The 15,086-nt window shown below is 33.1% G+C and overlaps 1 protein-coding gene and 1 long non-coding RNA gene across 26 annotated transcripts in view; one reads left to right on the top strand and one right to left on the bottom strand.

Moving 5' to 3' along the window:
- The window catches only part of LOC145664324 (uncharacterized), a 1,583,153-nt gene that overhangs the window by 543,835 nt on the left and 1,024,232 nt on the right, over window positions 1-15,086 (top strand). The window lies entirely within an intron of this gene.
- LOC145664338 (uncharacterized) overlaps window positions 1-15,086 on the bottom strand; it is a 117,522-nt gene that overhangs the window by 16,011 nt on the left and 86,425 nt on the right. Inside the window, exon 2 of the long non-coding RNA XR_014127388.1 lies at window positions 9,543-9,831. This is a non-coding gene — a long non-coding RNA (uncharacterized LOC145664338). The remainder of the gene's footprint in view (window positions 1-9,542; window positions 9,832-15,086) is intronic.

The raw sequence follows: 15,086 nt of genomic DNA, 5'->3' as shown, positions 1-15,086 counted from the left end.
TCTTACATACCTCTGGGATTATTTCCCGAAACATCATTTTCGTTCATTCCAAGTGATGGACTTTGATTGATTGATTAACTGTCTATAGTTCATTTTAAAGATTTTCTAAATGCTTAAGACAAGCATTTCTGATTGCTTTACTGTTTATCAGCAGTATATGTGTCTGCAGCATGTGTGTCTTGTTCTTTGTGTTTCATTAAAATTAATTCCACAAAAAAAAAAAAACTTAACATGGCGTATTTACCTGCACCTACCTTACAATATAATATACAGGGCAATTCAAAATGATGGAACCGATTTCATACTTTATTCTATGAAATCTGATAAACGTATGTTATTGTGAGAAATAGTTTTCGAAAGGTTAACCTTCAGGTTTTAGTTTCCACTTTCTACCGCCAAGTATTAGCAGCGAGCAGTTACGGAAAATGGCGTTGACTAGAGAACATATACCTTTCTGTGTGCTTGAATATCATATAAACAAGTATGCGATTAGTGTGCAATGGCATTTAGATATCCCAGAGATCTACCTACGGGGAAGGCCATTGGTACCAGCACTTTCAAAAACATTGGATGACATGCATGCCAGCATCACAGCAGTCATTGTTGATGTTGACCATTGCATCATGCTACAAAACATTTGGCTGGAGAAACACTATCAGCTTGGTGTGTGCCGTGTTACAGGATTAGCTCACATGGAATACTTGTGATATGTTTGAAGAAAACTTTGATAGATTACCTTTCTTAGCACATGTTTCACAATAACATATATAGACTATATTAGATTTCACAGAATAAATGTCTGAAATCGGATCAATCATCTTGATTTGCCCTTTATTATATACAGGTTAAACTGTTCGTGATTGATTTGTGGTTTGGGATCCCATTAAGCTCTAAGGCTATTTGAGATATAGACCTACAGGTTAATGTAGAATCACATAAGCTCCTACCAGGAAACGAAACCAGGTCTTTTGCTACTCATGTGGCTACTTTTACATTAACAACATAGCCACAAGGGAGTTCGGGTGAGTGGTGGATAACTGAATATGAGAAAGGATAAATATTTTTAGGCACTTCTGGAATTATTTCAAGAACCACCATCTTTGTTTACTCTAGGTGATGAATAATTTCATGGGTTATATTCAAAATTATTGGTGAATTGAAGTAAATAATAACCATAATAAAAGTATAATTTGTCATAATGCAAAAGGTGGAACATATTTATAATTAAATACAGAAAGTAATGTTTAGTTGTGATGAACTAAAAATAACTTTCAAAACTTGGTGATATATCATTAAATATATTATTTTAAGAAGTTAGTTTGCATTTCTTCAGGTCGAGATTCTATAGAGGATTATTGGTTAATAAACTGAAAGAACGTGGACTGCAAGTGCTTAAGAATAATATTCTGAGACGAATATTTGGACCCAAGAGGAACGGGAATGGGGAATGGCGGAAACTACGTAACGACGAACTGCATAGTTTATGCCGTTTAACAAACACTTTTAGGGTTATCAAGTCTAGGAGGCTCAGGTGGACAGCCAAAATGGAAGAAAGTAGGAACGCTTTCAAAGTATTAACGTTTCAAAGTAAAACGACCTGTACGTGCAATAAGAGGACAACATTAAGATGGCTCTCGCAGCAATAGGAATACAAAGTAGAAACTGAATTCAATTGGCTAAGGATAGAAGTGAGCTGGCTTTTGTGAACCCGGCAATGAATCTCCGGGTTTCATAGGTCAGAGAGTTAGTTAGTTAATATATTATATAAGGTAACTTCAGGTATATACGCCAGTGCAACTAAATACGCCAAGTGTTCAGTGCTATGACGTATCCCATGAAATCCACTAGAATCCGCCTCCAATATGTGCCACGGTCTTGGATAAGTCCGATTTAAAGAATACTCCGGGAGACAGTGCTGAGACCGCCACACCATGCAGTGTTGTTTACTTCGGGAAGGTTCCGTGGAAGGACATTATTATTTCAATAGAGGTAAGAATCAGTTATTAGTATCGTGCTAACTCAGAACATTGCCAATTGTTTACAGCGATGTACACCCTATTTTGTATTCGTCTAGGAACACTTTGTTTTGTAAGTGTAATTTCAGTATTCTATGGCTACTAAATCAATACCAAGCATGGTGCAGCGAAATACTCCAGGCCTTGTGCAGAACTGACTGCAGAAGACAGAGATGTTTTCATTTGTCCCACATGATCCATGTAATATAGGTGTAGTTTTTCTAAGTCACAATACAGTGACACTGTTTGTTTATCTTCTTATGGACTCAAACTTTTAAGTTTGGAACTTCATTTCAACTTTGGAGATTATCGCTTTTACATCTTCTTCTTGCACTTTGGTTATTCTATTTTTTTATTGTGTAGTAGCATTTGAGTTCGCATAATACTGATGATATTAGCAGTTGCAAGATTTATTGCAGGTTTCTAGTAGTATCCTAGACTTGGAGTAATTACCTGCACGTGTTGGTAAATACTCCACTTTGTAACACTTTTTTACCTTGGGTACAAAATAGAGGTGAGTGGCATCATTGCCAAACTTTTTTCTACATGCGGGAAAAGCTAGTCTGTAACACACATGTCTTGTTCTTTGTGTTTCATGAAAATTAAGTCCACAGAAAATACAACATCCTTAACATGGCGTATTTACCTGCACCGACCCTACAAAACGAGGGGTAGAGAACTCAATATGAGAAAGGAAGAATTCTTAGGTACGTCTGAAATTAATATGTGTGAAAAAAAATATAGTATTGGAATTAGGCATACTTAGGAAGCGAGGAAAAGAGACATGTAAAAATAATTGAAAGCGACCGATATAATGTCGAATTCTTAGTTTTCCGGATCACTGAGATGAATAATGACACTACTGTTGCCATTTAAATCCAAGTTCAGTCCCCGTTAGCACTTCTTGAGGGGGCGGAGAAAGAATGACATAAAAATAGTTGAAAAAGATAGATACTAGTATAACGTAATCGTTGTTCCCTAGTACAAATAAGTGAGTTGCACACGTATTACATTAGCACAAAAACTGCAAATGTTGCTTATTCGAATGTATTTATTGTATAGTTATATCTAGGCTGCTTACAGCTATCTTACCACACTGTATCATACCGTTGCTATCGATACACAATCAACATTCTAAAATACATAACATTTATAATTATAGTTATAATATTTTTTCAAATATATATATAACTTCTTCTTCTAACCTATATAAAATAATTAAATAGTTGACTAATTTATAACACCTTTGATTAAAATATCTAAATGGCGCAGGTAAAGAATAATTCATGCATGCCGAAAAATACATGCTGTCGAATGCTGTCGTTCTATCTTTAATGACTCCCGACAGGACTTCTTGAAGTGATTCAGCACTTCTAGAAAGAATTCTGGACCGTATGACAACTTTATAAAGATAAGTATACATTAATTATTGGATAGCCCTCGTATATACAGTATAAAATTCACAATACATATAAATACATATCTTTATATTCCTTTTTATTTATTCTTTATATCAATAATATTCTTTTGTAATTAATTATACTTCAAATTCTTTACAACACCGTAAAGGAGGGCCTATTCCAAAAATTCTAAACAATTAAAAGTTGTCTATTCCAAAAATTATGAACAATTAAAAGTTTGTTTTTGGTCCAAGCATAGTTTTTTTAATAACATGTTCGAGGCTCTTTGAATATTTAAACTCATTATAAATAGGGGTGTTACAAAATATATTTCCTGCACTTGATAATTAGGTGTCACATATATTCATTACATAGGTAAAATACAACATAGATAATATGGAACTCAGAAGAAGAAAAATAAGATGAAATTGTGATAGGAAAAAATCAACAAAATTGATGTTAATTAAATTATAAGATAACGTTGTTTGATATTGAATCACAACGGATTGAAACGAAATATCAGTTAACATGCAAATATTAAATTGAAATAAAAGAATAACATAAACATTAACAAAATCTTAAGTACAATCTAGAATATCAAATCGATAATTTCCATCATAATAGGTCGAGCGCCAAGAATAAAATTCCTCTGTTATGTGTAAGACTCCAATAAAGTACATTGTATTCCACACTCTTGAGTATGTTCCGGTCGATTACATAAAGATTCTGAATTTGAGTTCCTGTTACTGCAAACTTGTCCATCAAGGAATCTATTTTGTAACAAAGTACGCTGATTCATATTGTGATTTCTACTAAGATTCCTGTTATAGTTCCTGTAACTTCTGTTACCGTTACCGTATCTATGACTTGGTTGAATTAAATTGCCGTTACTATTTTGATTATTTGTTCTAGTACCAAAATAATGGACATTATTTCCTGGAGAATTAACATTATCTTTATTTTGAATACTTAAGTTTCGAATATGCGCATAATTAATATTATTACGACTAGATGTAACCTGACTTTTTTTGTGGATTTCTGCTATTTTTTTGTGCTAGAAATTGGCTTTCGTAACTCTGAACTAGCATGATTAAATGGTTAAAATTGACACATTAAGCGGTCATCAACATTTGTTATAATCTAAATGGTAATAAAATACGGACCGAAGCTATTACACGCGATTCTGCGTTGGTTTGGGTTAAGTGCTCTTAATTCATTATATGTGGCCACTACAAATTCGGTAAAATTTTTATGTATCTTAGGGTCAAATGATTTCGTTCTTAGTAATGCGTCCCTATTTGCTAATATGAAATCGTTCTCATAGTTTGCCAATAACGCCTCTTTAAAATCAGAGTACCCATTAATGTTATCTCGGATTGCTTTGTACCAAGTCAAACATGGAGGCAATAAGACATGAGGAAGAAATTTCATGTATTTTGACTCTTTAATTCCCATTAAATCACACTCGTCCTCGAATTTTTCTATAAATACCCTAGCTGGGATATCCTCAGGTACACCACTGAATTTTGTTAAGGATTTTATTTCACTGAACCGCAAAGGCGTATCAGTACTATGAGATTTTGAACACTTACAGTTACCGTGAGAGTTCTTACTCTTCTGTGTAGGATGCTTCGCTCTTCTTCCTGTTTCGGTGCTCTCTTCACTATCATCCGATGATCCGCTATCTTCAAAAATTGCTTGGCAATGAGGTGTTGGTTCTGTCCCATTATCAGGAGGTCGATTGATATTCCTAGATCCATCATCGCGCTCCATCTCCTTAGCAGAAATATACTTTTCCTTGAAAGTATGAAACTCCTTTTGAAGTCCTTTAATCCTATTAGAATGTTCGTTTACAACCGATTCTATAACGTCGACAGCATTTTGTACTCCGGTATAGGTTTCAGCTACCTGTTCCATATTCTGTTCGCATTTCTCGAATCTGGCATTAATTTGTACATTCATTTGGTTTTGCTGCTGATATAACTGTTCCCATTTATGGTCGTTTCTCTGCTGTAACTGTTCCAGCTGCTGATATATATATTATCTTCTAGTTTGCGTTGGAATCGGTTCATTTTGTCATCAAATTGTTCTTCCATTTTATGTTGCAAATCATTCAGCTTGTCATTAAATTGCTGTTGAGATGTATCAATTTTTTGTTGCAATTGCTGTTGTGATACGTTCATTCTATGTTGCAAATTGTTCATTTTGTCCTCAAATTGGTCTTCAATTTTATGCTGCAAAGCATTCATTTTATCATCCAACTGCTGTTGAGACACATCAATTTTTCGTTGCAAGTCGTTCATTTGACGGGATATTTGTTTGAGTACATCTGCCAAATTCTCAGATGCACCAGTTTCACTTTGATTAGTCCTAACGTCGTTAACTTCACTATCTGATAAATCCATCTTAGTATTTCTATATATTAACTTTCCACTCCTCAAGATGGTATCATTTTTAATCGACTCAATGATGTATGTATTTAACTATACTTTTCAAACAGTACACGATGAATAAAACAACTTCGTAGCACTCACTTGGGTTCTCTGCTAAACTTGGGTTACTAAACTTCCTACCAGTTTTTAGCTATTCCCGGGTTCCGACACCATTATATAACGTAATCGTTGTTCCCTAGTACAAATAAGTGAGTTGCACACTTATTCGAATGTATTTATTGTATAGTTATATCTAGGCTGCTTACAGCCATCTTACCACACTGTATCATACCGTTGCTATCGATACACAATCAACATTCTAAAATACAAAACATTTATATAGTTATAATATTTTTATATATATATATATATATATATATATATATATATATATATATATATATATATATAACTTCTTCTTCTAACCTATATAAAATAATTAAATAGTTGACTAATTTATAACACCTTTGATTAAAATATCTAAATGGCGCAGGTAAAGAATAATTCATGCATGCCGAATAATACATGCTGTCGAATGCTGTCGTTCTACTGGTGTCGAATCCATAGTTTATGAGCTAGTTTAAGTTAATAGTGACAGTTCCGATGCAATTTTATTCCGAGTTCAGGTCCCATCGCCATGGAGGGTGAGAACTAGTGAAAAATTAAATGTCCAGTATGATCGAGATTAGTATAGACTTCATGGTTTTCGGGGTGATGGGAGAACGTCCGACCAATTTGAAATGCCTTTCTCACATTGTAAGCACCTCAAGGTATGTTTTAGCATGCCACTTTGATTAAAGAGCTTATTGTGCGTGTGTGCAGAGGTAGGGTATTTCAAAATTTATGCCAAATGTAGAGTTTCTTATGGATTTTTATTATTTTTGCACTTTCATTAAAATGTGTCCTAAGACGGAAGGATTTTATATTTTCCATATACCTAATGTCCCTACTTGAAAAACGTGCATTTTAGCTTAGATAAAGTGCTGCTAAATTCTTTGCATAAATTTTGATCGCTGTTCTTCTATTAGGATACACATTTTAATCAAAATACTCATAACATGATAAATCCTCAAGTTAGACCATGGTTTACTCATCTATTACAAATTATCGAAATCGGAGCAGCTGTCTAGGAGGAATTCGGGTATCCATATCGTTAGATTCATTTTCATATAGGCTCTATACAGGGCAAAGTCAAAGTAATGGATGCGATTTCAGAAATCTATTCTGTGAACTCTAGTAAACATAATTTATGTTATTATAAGACATGTGCTTCGACAGGTTAACTCTCCATGTTTAGTTTGCATTTTCTACCGCTAAGTAAGCAGCGAGCATGAAATAAATTGTTGATATTAACCGCAACATACCACAAAAGGTTTCGCAGGAAGGTTTCAACTATCGGCTTAATGTGTGCTGTGTTACGCAAGGTACTCATATAGAACACATATGATGTGTTTGAAGCTAACTCTGACAGTTATTTATCTTAGCACATGAACAGCGTTGCCAGACTCACAGCTCGGAATTATTCCAAAACCTAATCGAAATTATGCTAGATTCGGTCAAATTATGCTAGATCCTCATAATTACTAATTCAGGAGTTTTAAAAGAAAGAAAAGAAACCGAAGTTGAGATACGATAACGTAACTTAAAATACGTAGAGCGCAAGAATGCGTGGATAGAATTCAATACTTCACGCACCAAAGCTTTAACTCAACTAAACTAGTGCAGTCGTTGCCAGACTCAATGGCGTATATATCGTATAAATGAATGCAAAGTGTTTGTTTACATATTTTTAAAGAAAATTACCTCGTAGCATAAGCGGAGTTGGGAATTGTCTGCTGGGGGGCAGATTTTTGGTCGGTCTCGGACCTTTCATTTCAGGAATAAAGATGGTCATGAAGTCAGAAATAAAGATGGTGAAGTTGTCAAAAACTTGGGGGGAGAATGGCCCCGATAGCTCCGCCCATGCCTCGCAGTTAAAGGATTAGAAAACCCTGGGTGGAGCCACAAAAAAAAAAAAAAAAAAAAAAGCCCAAAGCCGTTTCTAACTTACTTCAGAAAATAAGACTGCCTGTATGGTTTACCGACTGTATGAATCAATGGAAGAGGATACATTTCTGTCGGTTTTCTTCTTCTCACGACCAACTTCTTTCTCATCTCCAGGTTTTACGGCTTTTTGATAAACTTGCTGAAATTATGCTAGATTTGGGCAGGATGCTAAAATCAAGATGCTAGATGCTAAAGACATGCAAATTATGCTAGATCTGGCAACGCTGCACAAGAATCACATTAACATATGTTTACTACATTTCCCAGATTAAACTTCTGGAATTGGGGCCATCATTTTGATTTGCTCCGATTTACAGATAATAGATAGAACTACAACTAATAAAATACATTTAATCACAAATCTAAAGGGGGCCAAAAGACATAAAACTCATCTTTAACACCGACCTTTATGCAAGTAGTATAAATTCAGCCATTTTCTAAATTTAAAACTACGATACAGTATAAAAATTTTAAACTCACTTTCTTAATAAAGTAAATGTTCAATTTCGTTTGTAGCAATTTCTTTTAATATGTACCTTGTTTTAGCATTTGTTCTGAAGAAAGAGAAAAGGAGGACGGCTACTATCTGTGGTCAATATGTTTACTATAGACCTATGCACCAAGAGGGAAGCTGTGAAACTCAAGTACAAATCAGAACAAAATCAGAACATGGGACTTAAATACTTTCTTTCATTTATGTCTGATTTAAAGGTTGTGATGAAAGCAGAACAACGCCGTTCTAGCGTCACCATATTTAGTTGTCAATTTTCTTGGAAAGGAGAGCAGACATGTTTCTTTGGAGCAAATTAGAACAAGTTGAACACAAACAATGCAATATGATTTCGTTGTTTGTGCTAGATGTGGGAGGCCTGTATGACACATCTGGAATTATTCTCCGCGACTTTATCTTCGTTCAGTATAGATGATGCGTTTGCAAGTGATTTCATGAATGTCAAAACTATAGTAAAAGTTAAGTAAATAATAAAAACACTAAAACTAGAATTTGGCATAATTGGGAAGATATATAAATATTTATATTATTATTAATATCGAAAGTAATATTTTTCTTTTCTTCCGTGAAGAAACTAAAATAAGATTTTCGAACTTGGTGAAATTTCACTGATTTCAACTTATTTTAAGGATGTAATCCATAAGCAAGTGATCCCCTGTTATTTATCTCGAAATATCTATCTTAACGTACATTTTGTGGAAAAGTCTAGCAAATTTCCCCGTTCAACGTTCGTGCCGATTTAAGTTATCAGGGTCGCACAAGAGACAATTCGAAAGTTGATAACCTTATAAAGATAAGAATTTAATACACACATGCTTTTTCTTAAAAAAGAGTACATTCATTTTATGTATCATATTTCTCCATGTTTCAAGGTATTGAGGAGTATGAATTTTTTGATACGGCGGTCTCTTCGTTTCCTCTTAGAAATTAGCCAGTAATATTAGATTTCCATAATGATTTAATATCATGTGTTGTATGCGGTGTATATAGCTGTGTTTCAAAACACGAAACTATATAAAGTAAGACGTGAACAAATATGCGAACTAATCATCAAGTATCTACCAATAATTTTTTGAATTATATTTATAATGCTTATATATTTAATGAAATAAATATATCTTATTTGCGTGAGTCATACCGGTCTTACGAGGATGCTGTCTTACTTCTGTGGCGCGTGAATGAATTGTTCTACCACATTACGGGAATTAGCAGGACCTGTAACTGTAACAGGTCGTCCAGAACAGTTTTTGTGCAGATCTGTAACATAACCATAGGCTTCAAATTTGTCATGAATTCGGGCAATTTTTAAACTTGTCGGTGGTTGCTTTCCAAATTCATTCCGTCCTTCGCTGGTTTCTACTCCAAGTGAGGCCAAATTCCTTTCTTTAAATGTCAGTCTTACAGCCATGCTGCTTCAGTCACACCATCTACACAAAAGAAGAAAGTGAAACTATTACACTAGTTAACAAATTTAAACTTTTTGTTTGTTACATGAGAAAAATCACCTGATCTTTAAGGAACTTTTTGCGCTGAATTCGAATATGCACTTGGTTTCTCTCCATCACGTATAGTTTTCCCTAACAGAGGGATTTTCGGGAAATTCCCTCAAAAATTTCCCTTTTTCAGATATTTTATTCTCCTAGCTCCTGTCCCCTTACATATATAGTAACATAGAAATTATACCTAAGTGTACCTTGATTTATATTTAATAAACCTAAAAGTTTCGTAAAAATGCTTTGTTCTTTCTAGAGAAATAAATATATTTGTATGTATACTGTGTGCACTGTTTATTGCACCTGATAGTAATGCTTTCAGATCTCCTGAGTTGGGGTAAAAACGATTTGCTTTATTACTACAAACACAGACATAAAAATGAATATTTACAATAGTCAACAACACACTTGTATTGCTCTCTGTAAATTAGAAACGTGTATAAAAATAGAATGTACTTCCAACGTATATTTTTTTTAAACGTACAGTATATGTATATCTTAATACATATATATACAATTCTCCAAGTTTTTTCGTTTTGTTCATGAAATGGTTATCAATATTTGTTATCAAATGTAACAGAATGCAAAAGAACTTCCACTTCCCGAGCCCCCTACCAACTGGGAAGTGATATGGCCAAAAGACTCTGATGATGATCATGACCTTGATGAACCATCGACATCAACATGTACATCCAAGGATCCAACGTTCATCCCTGACTGTGTTCGCGAGCCACATTTCATCCGGCAATGTGAACTTAATGACCTAGTCCGTGATTTGCACCTGACAAAACAAGAGGCGGAACTTCTGGGATCAAGGCTCCAGCAGTGGAACTTATTGGATGCAGAAACGAACATATCAGTGTATAGGAAAAGGCATGTTCAATTTTCAAGCTATTTCTCAATGCAAGATAATGTGTGCGTATGTACGGATATAAATGGGTTGATGGCGGAGCTAGGAATTCCTTACGTTCCGGATAGTGATAACCCGAAAAAGACTAAAAATGAAGTGCAAACACGAAAAAATACAGTATTTCAGCATAAAACCTGTTTTGTTGTTTGTATCGCTGGGTCGTCAAGATCAGTGATCAGAGAATTGAAAGTGATGAGCAAAACAAAAGGGCAAGAGGCAGTTACTCATTCACAAAATCCGAGAAGGCCTATAGGATTAAGATGCACAATAAATATGTTAGTAATTTTTGATCTTCGTACTGCAGGGCGTATTGTATTTTCCCGATTGTTGCCTTGGATTTTTTTTTTTTTTTTTTTGGAGGTTCTTAATTAACCTTCCAATTGTCGCTCACGGACTATTACTCCGCAGTGAACAATGGATGTAATTTAACACAACGAAATATTGTAAATAGAAATATTATAGCTATGTTTCAATATAATATGCAAATTTCTAGAATATTATCAGCGTTTCAAAAAAAAAAAAAAAAAGACCAAAAGTCAGATGTATTCCTATCAACAGGTTTCACCGAATACAATGAAATTATATGCGTTAGTGTTAAAGCTTATGAATAATTTTCGAAAAAGATTAAAAGATATGTGGTATATGGATACGGTATTGTGGTACGTGGTATGATTGATGCTGAACGAAAACCAAACGGCTTATTAAGACGAGATTGATATTGAAGTAGACCCTAATGAAGGTTAAGATCATCATACTGTAAGATGACAGTACGTAATATGTCTAATGAGATATAGACCAAAATTACAGTTATCACTTAAAACTTCAAATTCAGTTTCACTAAAATATTGCCCTAATATAAGACATATATCAGTAAATAGGTCGTATGAAATAAATTCTAATCCGTAGTTTCCGAAACAATCGATAAAAACAAATTTTTATAGCACCATAAAATATGTCGTTCATTACCAAATAACTATTGACAATTCTTTAGAGAAAACCCAAGCATCAGGTGTTTGTCCACCACAAAACTCACTTGGCGCGAACTGAGATCAAATCAAGGACCATCAAAGGTGAACTCTCTACCAGTGAGCCACCACGACCCCCACTGGAACAGATTGTTTATAGCATTGTTTGTGTACCGTAATCAGGCGTGCACTCAGACATTCTTGTTAGGAGGGGTCCAATATTTGGCTGTCGAGGTTGTCAAATACATCATGTATACAGTATTGAACCTGTTTTATTCTGCTCCCGAAAAGAGGATAAATAATTATTGCCACTTATATGCCACCATACTAGAAGTAAATTACTTTTATATAAAAAGAATACAGAAAGTCAAATTTCCGGGCTATATCAATAATCAATCTGTTAAACGTGTACAATTGTGTTTTGAAAATGTACAAATGTCAGTTGAGGTACGAAGTTTCTTTTGGAGAGTCCGGACCTTATGGACGCCCCGCGTGGTGCGCTCCTGAAGGTAATTTTAAAAATTACTTTCGGATCGTGTCTTCGAATATCAGTAAATATACTCCTATAAATTACATTTCTAGCAATGACACACATACCCCTATAAATTACAAACATAAGCCTATTACTTTAATATCTTGCAACAATTGGTTGTATTAAATGGATCCTCACCAATGCTCGTGTATATTTTCGAAAACTAGACAACACGGATAAAAATTTACAGAGTAGTAACAATTTCATAATGTAGGTGATTAGAGTTCCATAATATCTACCATTTTAATTAATTCAAAACCATGTAGTTTAAAATGTGATTTACACACCTATATTAAACAATATGACAACATAAATACACAAGTAAAGTATTGAAAGTTATAAATTATTAGAGCCATCTTCAGAATGAGTATTTCTCTACAAATTATTTTACTTCTGAGTTTTACTGTAGAAAGGAATATATGATTTTATCTTTAGATTCTGATTCAGGAGAAGCAAGTGTATTTTTCTGGAAAGTGACAAAAACAGAACATAAGACTGTTAACTATTTGATACGTTAAAAGCAAAGGAAAATAGTGTATTAATGAAAGCATAGCACAGTAAGTATTGGGAATTCTAAAAATATCATTAGCATTTAACGAAAATAATGTAAAAGGATATACCATAAAACAATCAATAGTTTTCGTTGAACAAAATGATGTGAATAAATCCTCATGCTTAGTTTACGAAAAAATTGATAACTTCAAGTTTCTTTTCTGCAAACCTAAAATCAAATTAAAATGAAATATTTCAGTTTAACGTCTCATGATTATGCCCTTTTAGCTTAAGAGAAATTAAGGCAAGTGAATAATAACGGAAGCATCGGGGAATAAGAAACTAGAAGGAAACGAGAGGAAACCCGAGAAATACCACGGGCACGATGTTGTCCACCACAAACTAACTTGGCGGGGAATCGAACCAGCGACCTCACGAACCAGAGGTAAGTGTTCTACCACTGAATACCGTGCGTGCCCTCTTCAAACCTAAAAATGTATGCTACACGATAATAACGTCAGTTATTATGATACAACTAATACTGATGTAAACACTAATCAAGCTCGTTATTATAACACTGGGAAGACGGTAGTGTGTCCAGTATGGCTAATGAGATATAGCTAAAAATTACGATCTCGTATTACGATACTCGTATGATTAACTCTTGACTACAATATTGTCCAAAGATAGGACCATCAATCATTAGATCAAATCTAGATGAGCATATTTACATGTTTGAAGGTGAATTTACATGCGTAGTTTTTCTGAAAGTAGAGGAAATCTAATTTTTATAGCGTTAAAAAATATGTCGTTTGTTCTCAATTTGATGCAGTTGATAGTTTTTATTTGGATGGAATAGATTTTATGGAATAGTTTACTATAAAACTATATTTATATGAACTATATTTATATTTAAACTATAATTATAATTATATTATAAACTATATAAACTATTTAGCTATATTTATATTTAAACTATTTAAACTATATTTAGCTATTTGAAACTATATTTATAGCTTACGCGTATATTCTGCTGCAAAAGATTATATTTATAGTTTTTATTCGGCTGGAATAGATTATAATTTTTATTTCGCTGGAATAAATTATAGTTTTTACTCCGCTGGAATATATTATATTTATAGATTTTATTCTTCTGGAATATATTATATTTATAGTTTTGATTCTGCTGCAATAGATTATATTTGTAGTTTTATTCTGCTGAAATAGATTACACTTGTAGTTTTATTCTGCTGGAATAAATTATATTTATAGTTTTTATCATGCTCGAATAGACCATATTTATAATTTTTATTAAGCTAGAATTGATTATGTTTGTAGTTTTGATTCTGTTGGCAACAGATTATATTTACAGTTTTTATTCTGCTGGCACATATTATATTTATTGCTTTATTCTGCTGTAATATATTACGTTTATAGTTTTTATTTTTCTCGAATTGATAATACCTATAGTTTTTATTCTTCTTTAATAGATTATATTTATAGCTTTTATTCTACTGGAAGAGATCATATTTATAGTTTTTATTTTGTCGGAATAGATTATATTTACAATTTTTCTTTTCCTAGAATAGATTATATTTAAAGCTTTTATCCTGCTGGAAAAGGTTATATTTATAGTTTTTATTCTGTTGAAATAGATTTCATTTATTTATTTATTTATTTTTTTTGCTTGAAAAATCATTTTACGAATAATTTATGTAAGAAAAATAATTTACAAGAAAAACGTGAGACATCAAGTAGTAGATTGTATGTATTATTATTTTATTTCTTTAAACAGTAACGTACATGCTTATTCTATATACTATATTTACTCTAAAACAAGTCTCTTTTAACACTGTTTCTTTTTAGCTTCTTAGTAGCATATCGTTATTGTTTGCAGTCACTGGGAAATACATCTCAATAAGAATCCGAGACACAGAACTGAACTTTTTAGCTAAACCTTTTCCTATTATATTATTGGATTTGTAATATAGTTTTATGTTTATGAAATAAAGGGTAATTCATTATGTTCTTGAGAATAAACGTGTTTTACGATTTCTATTTCTATTTCTATTTTCCGGTTTCTAGTTTCGATTTCTATTTTACGATTTCTGTGGTTAATTTTGATATAAGAAGACATTAAGAGACTCCGAAAGTGGAGAATCAAATAGCAACCCTAAATTTAAAATTTGGTCTTGATATTTTGAATAACGTAAGATTTTTAGGCCTGTGTACATAACGGAAGTCAAACGGTCGGTCAGACTGATTTACTCCCAATATTATATTTTAGAAA

Source organism: Thermobia domestica, chromosome 11, assembly GCF_964235325.1.
Source record: "Thermobia domestica chromosome 11, izTheDome1.hap1.1, whole genome shotgun sequence".
Taxonomy (NCBI): Eukaryota; Metazoa; Arthropoda; class Insecta; order Zygentoma; family Lepismatidae; genus Thermobia; species Thermobia domestica.
The sequence above is the reverse complement of the archived record's forward strand: the minus strand, read 5'-3'. Positions and strand labels throughout refer to the sequence as shown.